The 13,696-nt window shown below is 32.3% G+C and overlaps 1 protein-coding gene across 1 annotated transcript in view; it reads left to right on the forward strand.

Moving 5' to 3' along the window:
- LOC139515869 (uncharacterized) overlaps positions 1–13,696 on the forward strand; it is a 66,193-nt gene that overhangs the window by 18,241 nt on the left and 34,256 nt on the right. The gene's annotated exons all lie outside the window — the stretch shown is intronic.

A 13,696-nucleotide genomic window follows, 5' to 3' on the forward strand; every position in this document is an offset into this window, starting at 1 on the left:
TTCAATATTTTTTCTATCTTTGAAAAAAACAAAATTCAAACGCTGAAACAGTGTTTTTAATTTTGCATCTTAAAGGTTGTGTATTTTGTGAAAATAAGAATCTAGTTATAGATAAATACATATTGTGTATTTGCAAAGTCTGGACAGAGCAGTAATATCACAAAATATACTATAGTCACCAGAGGCGAATGCGAGGTTTAAAAAAAAAATTGAGTGTAAAACAAAGTCAGTTTGGTGCATGAACATTTTTTTAGTAGGATAATCCTGGTAAAAAAAGTTAACTCATTGATTTTTTAAGGGAAGGATGAAAAATTATACAATGCAATGCCAATTTTCTAATGTTGTAATTCAAATTCAGTCATGATCCTTATATAACTTTTAAAAGCTACACACAATAGCTCAGGTATTCATAAAATAGGGACATGAATCAATCTCTTAGTCATCATATGCGGATTCAGTACGCGTATTAGCATTACAAGACACTTCCCTTTTTTATAAGAACAAATTCGGCGCAGGACAGAGTTTTTTCAAAGCAAACACAGTTTTTTTTAGTACAAATGCTATCTGGAGCGTAAATACCGTCATGATTTGGTCAAACTCGTCAGATATAGTCTTCCCTTTGCATAGGAAACACAAAAGAAATGTGAGTACAAAGTTTCGATCAATGTTCATCATTTCCATAGAAATACCAAAACGAGGACATAGCTCATAAGACCACTGGTGGCAGGATGAAGTAATTGTTCTTCTTTTAATGTATCCTTGATATTTTTAGACACACCTTGGTGTAATTCTGAAAATCTTAATATAGACTATAATTTTCCTGCAGCAGATATGGCATCCCCTAAATTGAGTTCAGAGCTAAACTCTATAATTCATATCCTATCCCTTGGCCCCACTGTGTCTGAATTGTAAGGTGTCACAATATCTAGTTAGTTCTGGAGTTTGGCAGTTTGGTAAGCATCAGAGACAATCTTGGGTAAAATTGATCGGTATATATAGAGGATGTGCTACATGAAAAAGGCTTTTTCTTATGGAAAAACAAATCACATCACTAAAAATCGTTATTAATGAACTGACAGCAAGTTCAAATTCTATTTTTTCAGTGACTGTTTTACTTAATTGCACAGGTGTTGACTTCAATAAGTACTTGGTTATGCATGGATAAATGATTACTCACATTAATAAGCACAACTTAAAAGACTGTTAACACGTTTAGAGGACTCAGTTTTGCGTAGTTTTCTGGGTTTTTTTTAAAGGTTTTTCTTTTACACAAAAACCCTGTTTTCATATCCAAACTACAAGGAAGAAACTGAGCGCGAGATCGTATAAAAGTGTCAGGTTGTGAGGTTACATGTCGATCAGTTTGATCACATGTATGGATTAGGTACAAATGATGTTTTTATTTTTGAGTTTTTGACAAAATTGTTTGGAATTTGCCCAACTAAATTTGCATGCAGTATCGCAATAATATGTTGTGTCCTCTCAAATGTCAAATACTGTTTTTGAATCATATGTTTTCTCGTTTTCAAAGAAAAACACGTTAAATTTCTATCTAAAAAACAGCCAACTTTAAGTTTGAAAGTTTTACTTGGAGATGGTATAATATTTATGTCTTCATCATTCCGATGATCCTTGATGATATGTGCATAGAAAATATTTACGAAAATAGCGGGAAATTTAACCAAAACATATATTTTTTGATTTTAATGTAACTACCCAAAACCGTAAATTGAGGGGTATCCCCATTAAAGGGATAAAATACAAAAATGTGACCATAGAAACTTTTAACGACCCGACGGAAATTAAAATATAGATATTATTCTATCATTTAAAACAATTTGAAGCCGTGTGTTATTCCGGACCATTAAACTCGTTAACTAAGCGTCTTTTTCAATGTCAGTTGCAGTACTATAAGGAATTAGGGGCAAAAAAGGGGCCCAAATAAGCATTATTCTTGGTTTTAGCACCATAACTTTAGTATAAGTAAATAGAAATCTATGAAATTTAAACACAAGGTTTATGACCATAAAAGGAAGGTTGGGTTTGATTTTGGGAGTTTTTGTCCCAACAGTTTAGGAAAAAGCGGCCCAAAGGGTCCAACATTGAACTTTGTTTGATTTCATCAAAAATTGGATAATTGGGGTTCTTTGATATGCCTAATCTAACTGTGTATATAGATTCTTAATTTTTGGTCCTGTTTTCAAATTGGTCTACATTAAGGTCCAAAGGGTCCAAAATTAAACTTAGTTAGATTTTAACAAAAATTGAATCCTTGGGGTTCTTTGATATGTTGAATCTAAAAATGTACTTAGATTTTTGATTATTGGCCCAGTTTTCAAGTTGGTTCAAATCAGGGTCCAAAATTAAACTTTGTTTGATTTCATCAAAAATTGAATAATTGGGGTTCTTTGATATGCCTAATCTAACTGTGTATGTAGATTCTTATTTTTTGGGTCACGTTTTCAAAGTGGTCTACATTAAAGTCCAAAGGGTCCAAAATTAAACTAAGTTTGATTTTAACAAAAATTGAATTCTTTGGCTTTTTTGATATGCTGAATCTAAACATGTACTCAGATTTTTTTTTATGGGCCCAGTTTTCAAGATGGTTCAAATCAGGATCCAAAATTATTATATTAAGTATTGTGCAATAGCAAGAAATTTTCAATTACACAGTATTCAGCAATAGCAAGAAATCTTCAATTGCACAGTATTGTGCAATAGCAAGAAATTTTCAATTGCACAGTATTGCGCAATAGCAAAAAATCTTCAATTGCACAGTATTGTGCAATAGCAAATATTTTCAATTGCACAGTATTGCACAATAGCAAGAAATATCTAATTGCACAATATTGTGCAATAGCAAGAAATTTTCAATTGGAGTTATCTTACTTTGTCCAGAATAGTAGTTGAATCAACTTAAATCATTGTTTTATACAATATATAATGTATATTCACTTTTACTACCAACTGATAAATTAAAACAATCTTTACCATTCAGTGATAACAAGCACTTTATTTTACATTTTAATATTTTATGATGTATTTAAATGAGTAGTTATTGTTGCAAACTCCATTAGAAATTTGAATTGGGATCAGTTTTGGAAAAAGGGAAAGGGGGATGTGAAAAAAGGGGGGGGGGTAAATTTTTCTCATTTCAGATTTCATAAATAAAAAGAAAATTTCTTCAAACATTTTTTTGAGAGGATTTATATTCAACAGCATAGTGAATTGCTCAAAAGCATAAAAAAATATTTTAAGTTCATTAGACCACATTCCTTCTGTGTCAGAAACCTTTGCTGTGTCAACTATTTAATCACAATCCAAATTTATAACGGAATCCAGCTTGAATGTTGTGTCCATACTTGCCCCAACCGTTCAGGGTTCAACCTCTGCGGTCGTATAAAGCTGCGCCCTGTGGAGCATCTGGTTTTATGAGATATCTTATTTAATTTGAAGTTAATAAGATGTCATATATTTATTATTTATGCATATATATAAAAAGTATCTATATTACTAAAATAACGAGGTCCAATATGTTAGCCGGCATGGCGTAAAAACAACAAATCAAAGAATTCAACTTTATATATTTAACTAATATAGGACAATGATGTTGTTAAAAAAACACACCGTTCCAAGCCCCTTAAATGTTTTCCACATGATTAATATTACCAATAATTAACAAGTTCCGGGTCGAATCAGAAACCGATACCAATAGTATATGTCACATGTAGTTTCAGGCTGTAATTAGCCATTACCTTCTGTAAATCCCTTCTTTATCAGGAATTATTCCAGTAGTTGTTTTATATCTATGTTACACTATAGAACACTATTTAACAAAGTCTGTTTTCTTCCACCACTATTATCTTTGGTTAATTAGTTAAAAAATTATATTCAGTTTATAGTAAGTTTATTGTTTTAAGAAAACCAGGACAAGATCCAACTGTTAAGATTTGACAGTATGCTAAATGCCGAGTTTTGTGACATTTGTCAAAAACATAAACTTAAAAATAACTTTGTAAAGCCTGGTTCGACAAATTTTCGAAAGTCAGTCGTTGTAGAGCATGCTAATAGCAATGACCATGTTCAAGCTCTTAAATTAGAGACAGCTTCAAAAAGTAATCCAATCGTATCGGTATTTGAGAAAGTTCACGAAAAGACTGACAACGCAATGTGCACCTTGTTCCTTAATGCTTACTTTATTGCTAAAGAAAACTTACCAATGGACAAATTTCAGTCAATAAATGATTTAACTAAGTTAAATAGTGCCGTGATCACTTCTATATTATACCAAGAGAACAATGCCTGCTCCAAATCTATTCAGACAATTTCCAATAATATAGAGCAAGAGGTGATGTCGACGTAAAGTTAAGTCCCGCCGTGGGAATTATGATCGACGAGTCAACTGATCTGGCTACGCAAAAACATTTAATCTTGTACTTATCATACCTCAAAGCTGGTGAACTGAAAATTAGTTATACAAAACTTTTTAACTTGTCTTTTGGTTCCGCCGTGTCAATCACTGCACATATAATTGCCTATTTGAAGTCATTTGGTGTAGACTTGTCTAAAATATTCGGCATGGGGTCTGACGGTGCGTCGGTTATGATAGGAAAGCACGGAGGTGTATCGCAGCTTTTAAAAGACACTTCTCCACACTTAGTAGAGGTTCATTGCGTAGCTCACTGCCTAGCATTAGCCTGTGTCGACACGGCAAAAGAAATTCCGGACATTAGATTTTAAGAAAGCATTGTTATCACTGTATATTCGTATTACAAACGTTCACCCACAAACCTTGCTGAACTACGATCATGGCAACTCATTATAGATGATCCGTTGTTAAATCCACTTGACATTCACAACGTCCACTGGCTTTCTATGGGAAATGCTTTAGACAATCTCCGCCGTTCTGTCGTTTCCATTGTAAACATGTTAGGCGACCAGAGTGACACCGACATCGTGGCTTATTCTCTTCACAACAGTATGACAACATATTTTTTATGTTCTACTTTTTATCCGACCTGTTTGGTAAAATTAATCAGCGCAGCAAATCACTTCAGAAACGTGACTTGTCTTATGACACCATGAAACAATTAGTTGACTCTTTTCTTATGTCAATAGAGGCCGAGTACTTAACCGAGCTTTCTTCATTTGGACCATTATGTGCAGAATTTCTAAAATCAACAGACCAATCTGACAGCTTCAAAACTATCACCTTTAAACGTAACCACCGTGACATTCATCTCAAGACAAGAACTGTGCCCAATTGATACATGATAACATTCGTGACCGATTTCCAGACAACAACTTTTGAAGCATTCTCTGTGTTTGAACCGTCGAACTTTCCTAGAAGTATTGCCGACCTTCCTCGCTACGGTGAACAACAGTAAGAGTGTCTCGTGAACCATTATAATTTAATCAACCAAGAAGAACTACAAGTAGAATGGGGCATACTTAAGTATTTGATCTTCAACAACTACAAGGGACTTTTGTTTGCCGATCTGTTGACTGCAATTATTTCAAGAAAAGACCAGTTCCCAAATGCAATTTCTCTAATGGAAATTTCACGTGTTTTGCCGGTTTCAAGTGTTGAATGTAAAAGGTTTTTTTCAAGGCAGAACATTATAAAGACAAAGCTAAGGTGCAGTCTAGGTATTGACGCTTTCGATCAACTTGTGAGGATAAGCTTAGTAGGTGTAGATGTTAACGACTTCGACCCTGTGCCTGCTATCCCCAAATGGCAATCCGTTCGTAACCGCCATGTGTATCAGAACAATGCATTTAGCAAAATCTTAAATTAGACTTAATGAACTGTAATATTGTGCTGTGATCTGTGCTTCTTTTCAATGTGCTCATTGTAATATGTATTGCTTGTGTTTGTCAACATTATGCTATTATTGTTGTTATATGCATATATATATATGTTCCAGACCGTATGAGTATTTGGACCGTACGCGTACGGTCTGGACCGTATGCGTACTTTTTCAAAATACGCATACGGTCGGACCGTACGCGTACGGTCTGACTGATATTAAGAAGTTGGTCAAGCTTATTAGATACAAATGTATATAACAGATCAACATGACTTATATCTCCAATTAATATAAAAAGTTCAACAGCATTTGACATAAAAACTTAATATTTTAACTATTTAAAAAGATCACGCTTATTTAATCTGTTAATCTCCTGTATTTTGCAGGCCGGTAATTCATTAATTGCAGCTCAGTATGCTCATTGAAATTGAAGTTATCGGAAGTAAACATAATGTGGGAGGACAATTGTTTTAGAATATTTATGAACTTTATAAAAGAAATGCATATGCAAAGGAACATGCATTAACAAAACATGTAAATGTAAAAAATACGACGTTCTTATTAGAAGTGATCAGCTGGACCGTACGCGTATACTCATACGGTCCGACCGTACGCGTATGGTCGGACCGTACGAGTATACGTATACGGTCCGGACCGTACGCGTACGGTCCAAATACTCATATGGTCTGGAACATATACACATACCTGTCAACTGACCCATATTCTGCGGGTGTGACCCGAGATTTTCGCAATTCTGAGGGATCACCCTGGACACCCGCCGGGTCATTGAGAAACCCGGGAATTCCGAAAATGACCCGTTTTGACCTGGATTTCTTAGCCTTGAGATTGATTTCATAAGTGATTTTCCATTGAAATACCGGCAAATTCGTAATTCTTTCATGAACAGGAAGTTCAACTAGCTGTGTAAACTGTCAAATTTAGTGACCCATTAAGTGCATGGCTTCACTTGACAGCTTTGGTGTCAAACACACTGTTAATTAACACCAATTACCTTAGCTTTAGGTCGTAAATAATTTGTGTATAACTTGAGTTACTTCCCCTTTTTTGTCACCATTCAAAATTGTTCCTTATATTTACGTTTTTGGGGGTATAAAAGATAAAATCTTGAACAAATAGAATTCAAATACATATTGAAATATTATTTTTCATTATTTTCATACCTTAATACAATTATAAAATAAATAGTTGAAAATGATTTTTTTTCATCTAGAGACTTCCTTTAAGGGAGCTGCCATTTTATTTTTCACTCTGTTCGGTCGTGCCTTTTTTTTCAGTTTATCCTGACTTTTTTTTTACCTAAATTGTCGTCCTGACTTTTTTTTTTGCAAGTGTCTCATCCTGCCTTTTTTTTTACTCAAAACTCCTGTCCTGCCTATTTTTTTTTAATGTCATCCTAGCCCCCATAAAAATCAAATGGTAGCTCCCTAACTGTTTAACTTTATTTTACTATACTCTAATTTCAATACTTAGGTGTTTCATCAGATGTTTAAGGGCTGAAAAGCCAGCAAAAGACTTCACATTGTTCAGGGAAAGCTTGTTCGCGACCTAGAATTCTGAGTGGGTCAAGCGTTTAAATAAAATTCATGCGAGAATATGCGAGTTTATTAGGACGCCTGCCGCTTTCCCGTTTACCTGTGAAGTCTTTGAGTGTCATCTGTTTTTTGTTTGATTATGTTGATGTTTAATAAAGTAAAATAAAAAATATTGTGAAAAATTTCGAGACATAGTGTTGGAAAATTATGGGAGAAAATTGGAAAAGAAATTTGAAATTACGGCTTGCAAATAACCAAAACGAAATGTTTGATAAAGAAGGAACGAGGTCCTTCAAGTCCCTTGAAGCTGTTAAGAACTTTGAGGAAGTTTATGTGCAGAAATATCATTTTTGGAGATTGAGAACAATTTCCAGAAACATCCTGGCGTAATGGCATTAATTGCCAAAACAGTATATCATAGTGACATACAATAGTGACACTACATAATTTATTCTCTTAAACTTTTTTCGGGATAGATAAACAATCTGAACCATATGATTGTCATGTAAAACGGAGCTTTTTGAAAAATAGTTGCTGGTCATAACACATAGTCGTAATGAATATTATGCGATGTTTTCAATAAAAAATAACCATGGCTTCATAAATGTTATGTTTTCAATATTGTATAAATAATCTGATCGTTAAAGCTTGAAACAGTATATACGTTCCTTGTTCAAACCATAATAAAATAAGTTCCCATAAAATCAAACAGCTACAGGTCGTCATATGGAATTAAACTCTTAGCAAAAAAGTCGCACCCACTAGTAAGATATACAATGTCTTTACTCTGACTGTTGCATTTTGAACAAACGAGTGAAAAGTCCAGCGCAATGTAGAACAAAATAGTTTCAACATTCATATATATCATGCATTATCATGATCTTGACCTGCACGGATATGCATTTAACTTGCAGCTGGACGATTAAAACAAAACGGTTATTGCCATGATGACAGGCATGGGGTAATCGTAATCAGTAATCGTAATCAGCTGTAATCGATTACATTTTGCAGTGTAATCCTATGTAATCAGTAATCATGCCATTTCTGATTACAAGTAATCGTAATGTAATTGATTACATTGCCAAAAACAGGTGTAATCATGATTACTTTTAGATTACTTTAAGATTACATTCATATGATTACTTGCTGATTACAAATCTTGTATACTGGTACATAGGAAAAAAGTATTTGATAGACAATATGAAAATGTAAAGCATGAATAAAAAAAATCATGAAACTAGTATTCATTATGATGGGACTTTGTTTAATGTGATAAAAAGTATCATCTATATAACAAAGTTTGTATAACCAAGTGTTTTATTTTGTTAACAATTTAATTAAGGATTTTGCTTTCCAGTGTTTGTGAGATTGAGCTCTTATGATGATATAAGAGTATGTCTTGAAAGCATTTTTGTTCATTGATTGAACACTTCTGATATTAACTCAAATTTCATATAAGTATGCCCAATATTTATGTAAAACTACAATGAAATTCAAAAGCAGAAAACATTAAACTCCAATTTGACTTTGTAGGTCGACATACATAACTGCATGAGCCCTTTTGATCCAAAATGGAATTTAAAATCATATTTCATTTTTTGACAATTTTAACAAATCTTGTTTTTCATAAATATTATGATAAAAATGTATTCAAAATTTTCAAACAAATTATGACAATTAACCACTTATAATTTATTGATATTGCAATTAAGACAATAAAATTTTAATACCCAAGCTCACCTATTGTTTGTTAAAATAATGAAAGTAGGGATTAACACCTGTAAAAACATTTATGGATGTGTCAATTATGTCCTCACAGACAATAAAACTATACTTACTTGATTTTTCTTTATTTGTCCAGTTTTTTTATGAATTGGGCAGACTTAAATTGGTTAAAATTTGTAGAAAAAAACAAAGTTATATCGTTTACATAGATAAAGGACACTTGTCTAAAGCTATGTTATCAAACTACACATGTTACACTGTACTTGTCTAAATTCTTTAAAATAAGATTAATAAATTATGGCTTTAAAAAAAATCACCAAAATTAGCTATTTCGTGAGGATAAAAAGTTATTAGAAATTCTTTAATATTGCAATATACAATGTAATCATAAGTAATCACAAGTAATCATGATTACTTTAAAGAAAAGTAATCTAATGTAATCAATTACATTTGAAATTGTAATGTAATCGATTACATTTTATAAGCAAAGTAATTGTAATTTAATCGATTACATTTTAAAGTAATCGACCCCATCCCTGCATGATGACTGCATGAAAATCTTTAACCTCAGACAAAACAGGAAATTAACTTCAGGAAAAACGAAGTCCATTTAGTAGTAAAATACGGAAAATGAAAATAAATATTTGCAAAATTTTGCCCTGGATACTGTATTTTGAGCATAAAGAAGTTTCTGTCCCAATTTCCCGAAATTCCATTATGTTTGACAATGATTTTGATGTAAAACAAAAATTTGAACAACAGACTGAACCTAAATGCTGAAGTAGTCGGCGTGAATGCTGACGACGGAATCTAGGATTGCTAAGTATCGCTTTCGAGAAATTTGTCAAAAAGAAGTATGTATGTCAAAAGATCCAAGTAGGCAGCTATTTCACTCATAAATATTTAAGACCGCCTTGCTTTTGATAAGACGACAATAGTTGTTTTCTTTTTGTCTAGGGGGGGGGGGGGGGCTTTTTTCTATAATAATTGTAATATAACAATATTTTTTTCACATTTAGTATCATTTTTCTACCTACTAACGTGAATTTTCTGACAAATATACGACAGAACTGTTAATTAAAAGTATGTAATAAAATGCCATACTATATATATATATATATAGAATTTTATATTTATTCTACTGTTCTTGGCCAAATCGGCACAAGTTAGATAATTTATTCTAAATCTCTGACAGTAAAACTATGCAATTATTTAAATGCAGCTTGGGAAATTAGATCACATATATTGTCATATATTATTGTATACTCTGTAACTTCTGTTCTCTGCTGTCTTTTGTTTGTCATATATTGTATATATTTTCGTTTGCCATAGCATGTATATGCTTCTTGAAAATAAAGTATTCATTAATCTTACAGTAATAACGATGCCGATCTGATAAATCAATAAACTGATAATGCCCCCAGTAGTTTATCAAATCTCGTATCTAATTAGTCGATAACGCAAACTCACGATCGATCTTGCACATGCGCATTGTTTCCCTGAACTAAAGTATTGTAGAATATAAAATTAGTAATGATATTTGAAGTTGAAGTTGATATCATGCATGTAATGATAATCAGATGTTGCTCCAAAATACTATATTTTATTTTATATATTACATTGGTTCATTTATATGTTTCAAAAAACAAACATTGAACTTCTACACCCTTTTTTTTTGTAGTTAAATGATTGCTCACTTAGGAGACAGCTTCAGGTATACCAATACAGTTACAAGTTTAGTTTTAGACCTCAAAATATAGCATTTCCACTCATTTGATGAGGATGCCGCTTAAGAAATGATTTTCATATATATTATTCTTTAAATGATAAGGCCGATGAGTACAAAATTAATACAAGATTTTGTGTAATACTCCAAAACTTGCCACTTAGTACTGGAAAAGTTTGAGGTCTATCGTCCTCTGTCTTTAGATTATTAATCTAAATTAATATGACATTATTAATCTGTTTTTAGATTATTAATCTAAATTAATATGACATTATTAATCTGTTTTTAGATTATTAAATAATATTAGAAAATAGAAATAGAAAAAAAAGTAAACAAGTTAAGAATTTATTCAATTTAAAGCATTTCCACTCATTTGATGAGGGTGCCGCTTAAGAAATGATTTTCATATATATTATTCTTTAAATTATTAGGCCGATAAGTACAAAATTAATACAAGATTTTGTGTAATACTCCAAAACTTGCCATTTAGTACCGGAAAATTTTGAGGTCTATCGTCCTCTGTCGCCCCATTCTCAAGATATTGAACTGTTTTTCATTATTTTTCCAGACACGTTTTTAGATTATTATAGTGTGGCATCATATTTACTGAAATTTGTTGTCAAAAAGATGTATTTTAAAGAATATAGACCATGAAAAATAAAGTGTAGGGTACGGCAACTTGCTCGTGTTGACAAATTTACTGTATGGCAACTTGCTAATTTTAGAATAGTTATTTGCCGTCCTTTTAACGAAAATAAATATTAAGTTCAAATATCTAAGGTTTTTTTTGGGGGGGGGGGACTTTTTATGTTAAACTGTTTTTGTCCTTTTCAAGGTTTAAATTTGTTTAAAACTGTTATTTGACTGATAAATTTTAAAAACTGTCAACTGTTTTCGACCCACTGTCTTTAATCTGTTTTGTTAAAATTTGCAATGTTGTTAACTGTTTATTTGAAATTGAGATTCCTGTTATCTGTTACTTAATACTTAAAGAGTTCACTGTTTTTGACATTATTTTCTCTGTTAATTGATTTTAACAGCTATTTACGAGAATCACATTAAAATTTGCTGTCCATCTCTTTCTTTACGTTGCTTCCGCAAAGGAGTATCATAAACAGCATATATGTAACTCACTACATGTCTTTCAAAAATCTTTGAGTATAGTAAATCCTTGATAAAATTGAGAATGGAAATGAGGAAAATGTCAAAGAAACAGAAGGCCGACCAAATAGAAGAAACGTAGAATTGACACTCATAATTTTTAAACACCCTCTGTCCCTTCCTTCCTAATAAATAAGGCTTAATATTTGAGTTATGCATGTGATATTTATGGAAAGAGAATCGTCCATAGTTTTATTTCCAATAGTAATAATGGTGAAATACATGTATAATCTCTTTTTGGGATACGATTGCTTTCAAGCAATCTGTAGACTTATACCGGTGGCTCAGAGCATTTCCCTCACGTCAATCGTTTTGGGATACGATTGCTTTCAAGCAATCTGTAGACTTATACCGGTGGCTCAGAGCATTTCCCTCACGTCAATCGTTTTATTCTAAACATTGAGGAACATCTCGAATTCTTATGACTGTCTTGCTTTAAAAGGTATAAACAAACAAAAGGATTGAACTTAAACAACTTTCCTATAATGTTCTTTTCATAATCTTCATGTTAGATAATTCCCTTGACTTATATGCGTGTTTTTAACAACACGGAAAATCAGAATTAAGCAGTATTTATATTTAGTGTATTTATAAATTTAGAAACACGTCAGAGGGAATTCCCAGTTTTGGTAAAATGCGAGAGTTCTCTCAATTCCGATCAATCTATTTCTGTCATATAAGAACTGAAGTGGAGTTTTTCTTATATGTTACCGTTATGAAACTGATATTTGAGATTGTATTTCCATAAAGAAATAGAGAACCATCTAGGTCGTTTAATAAACATTGAATATACGTTCTTGCTTCAGGGTTTGTTTTGAAAATTATGCGCATGCGTATAGTTTTCTTGACTTCAAGGGGTTTTAGATTGAAAGGTTGCTCTAGATTCCCCACTCAATTAATTAATTTATAACTCATGTGATCTTTTTTTTATATATGCCCGCTATTGAGGGTTATTGTTGTTGCATAATTTTAAATCATATGCATAATTTTAAATCATATGCATCATTTAAATTAAAATAAATATCGTCCACATCGTAGAACACCCCTTTCGGCGAAATGGAGTCTTCCATATTATCGTTTCGAGTTGTCTCCCTTCCGGAAGTAAATTCCGTGAATTGTGAAATCGAGTATTAGCTCGTTCTGTCAATAAATGTCGTATTATATTAATAACGATCGCAGTTTAAACCGATAAATGTGTACGGAAAGGAGTCATGATCACTGACCCAAAGGAAATTAAATATTTAAAGAGTTAGGAATGGCTGACTCCTCGAAATAACGTAGGAAAATAGGTGATAAGATAATGTACGAGGTGAAATACCTTCTCTCCCTCTGAGTCTCGGTGACTGCTGTGGAAAGTAAACTTGGAATTGATAGTACAAAAATAAAACACAATAGGTCTAATTACATTGTTCATATAACTTTATCCGGGATTGGCTATTTTGTAACTATTTTACATGTGCAGTAGAATTAGTTTTAAAAATAATATTATCCAGCTACATGTATACATGTGTCAATGAAACAACGGCAATGGTATCCCTCAGAGCAATCTGCTCTTTGATTTTTGTGTGACAATGGCAACAATCAGCAGTTATTTGATACCAAGTATTGCAAAATAGGGGGTTGAAGATGTCACAAAGATCTCAAAAATTTGGTCCAAAGGAAAATTTCAATCAATAAAAGTAATATCTTTCCTGAAACCATAGATATATATCTATCAAGAG

The sequence above is a fragment of the Mytilus edulis genome, chromosome 3, assembly GCF_963676685.1.
Source record: "Mytilus edulis chromosome 3, xbMytEdul2.2, whole genome shotgun sequence".
Classification (NCBI taxonomy): domain Eukaryota; kingdom Metazoa; phylum Mollusca; class Bivalvia; order Mytilida; family Mytilidae; genus Mytilus; species Mytilus edulis.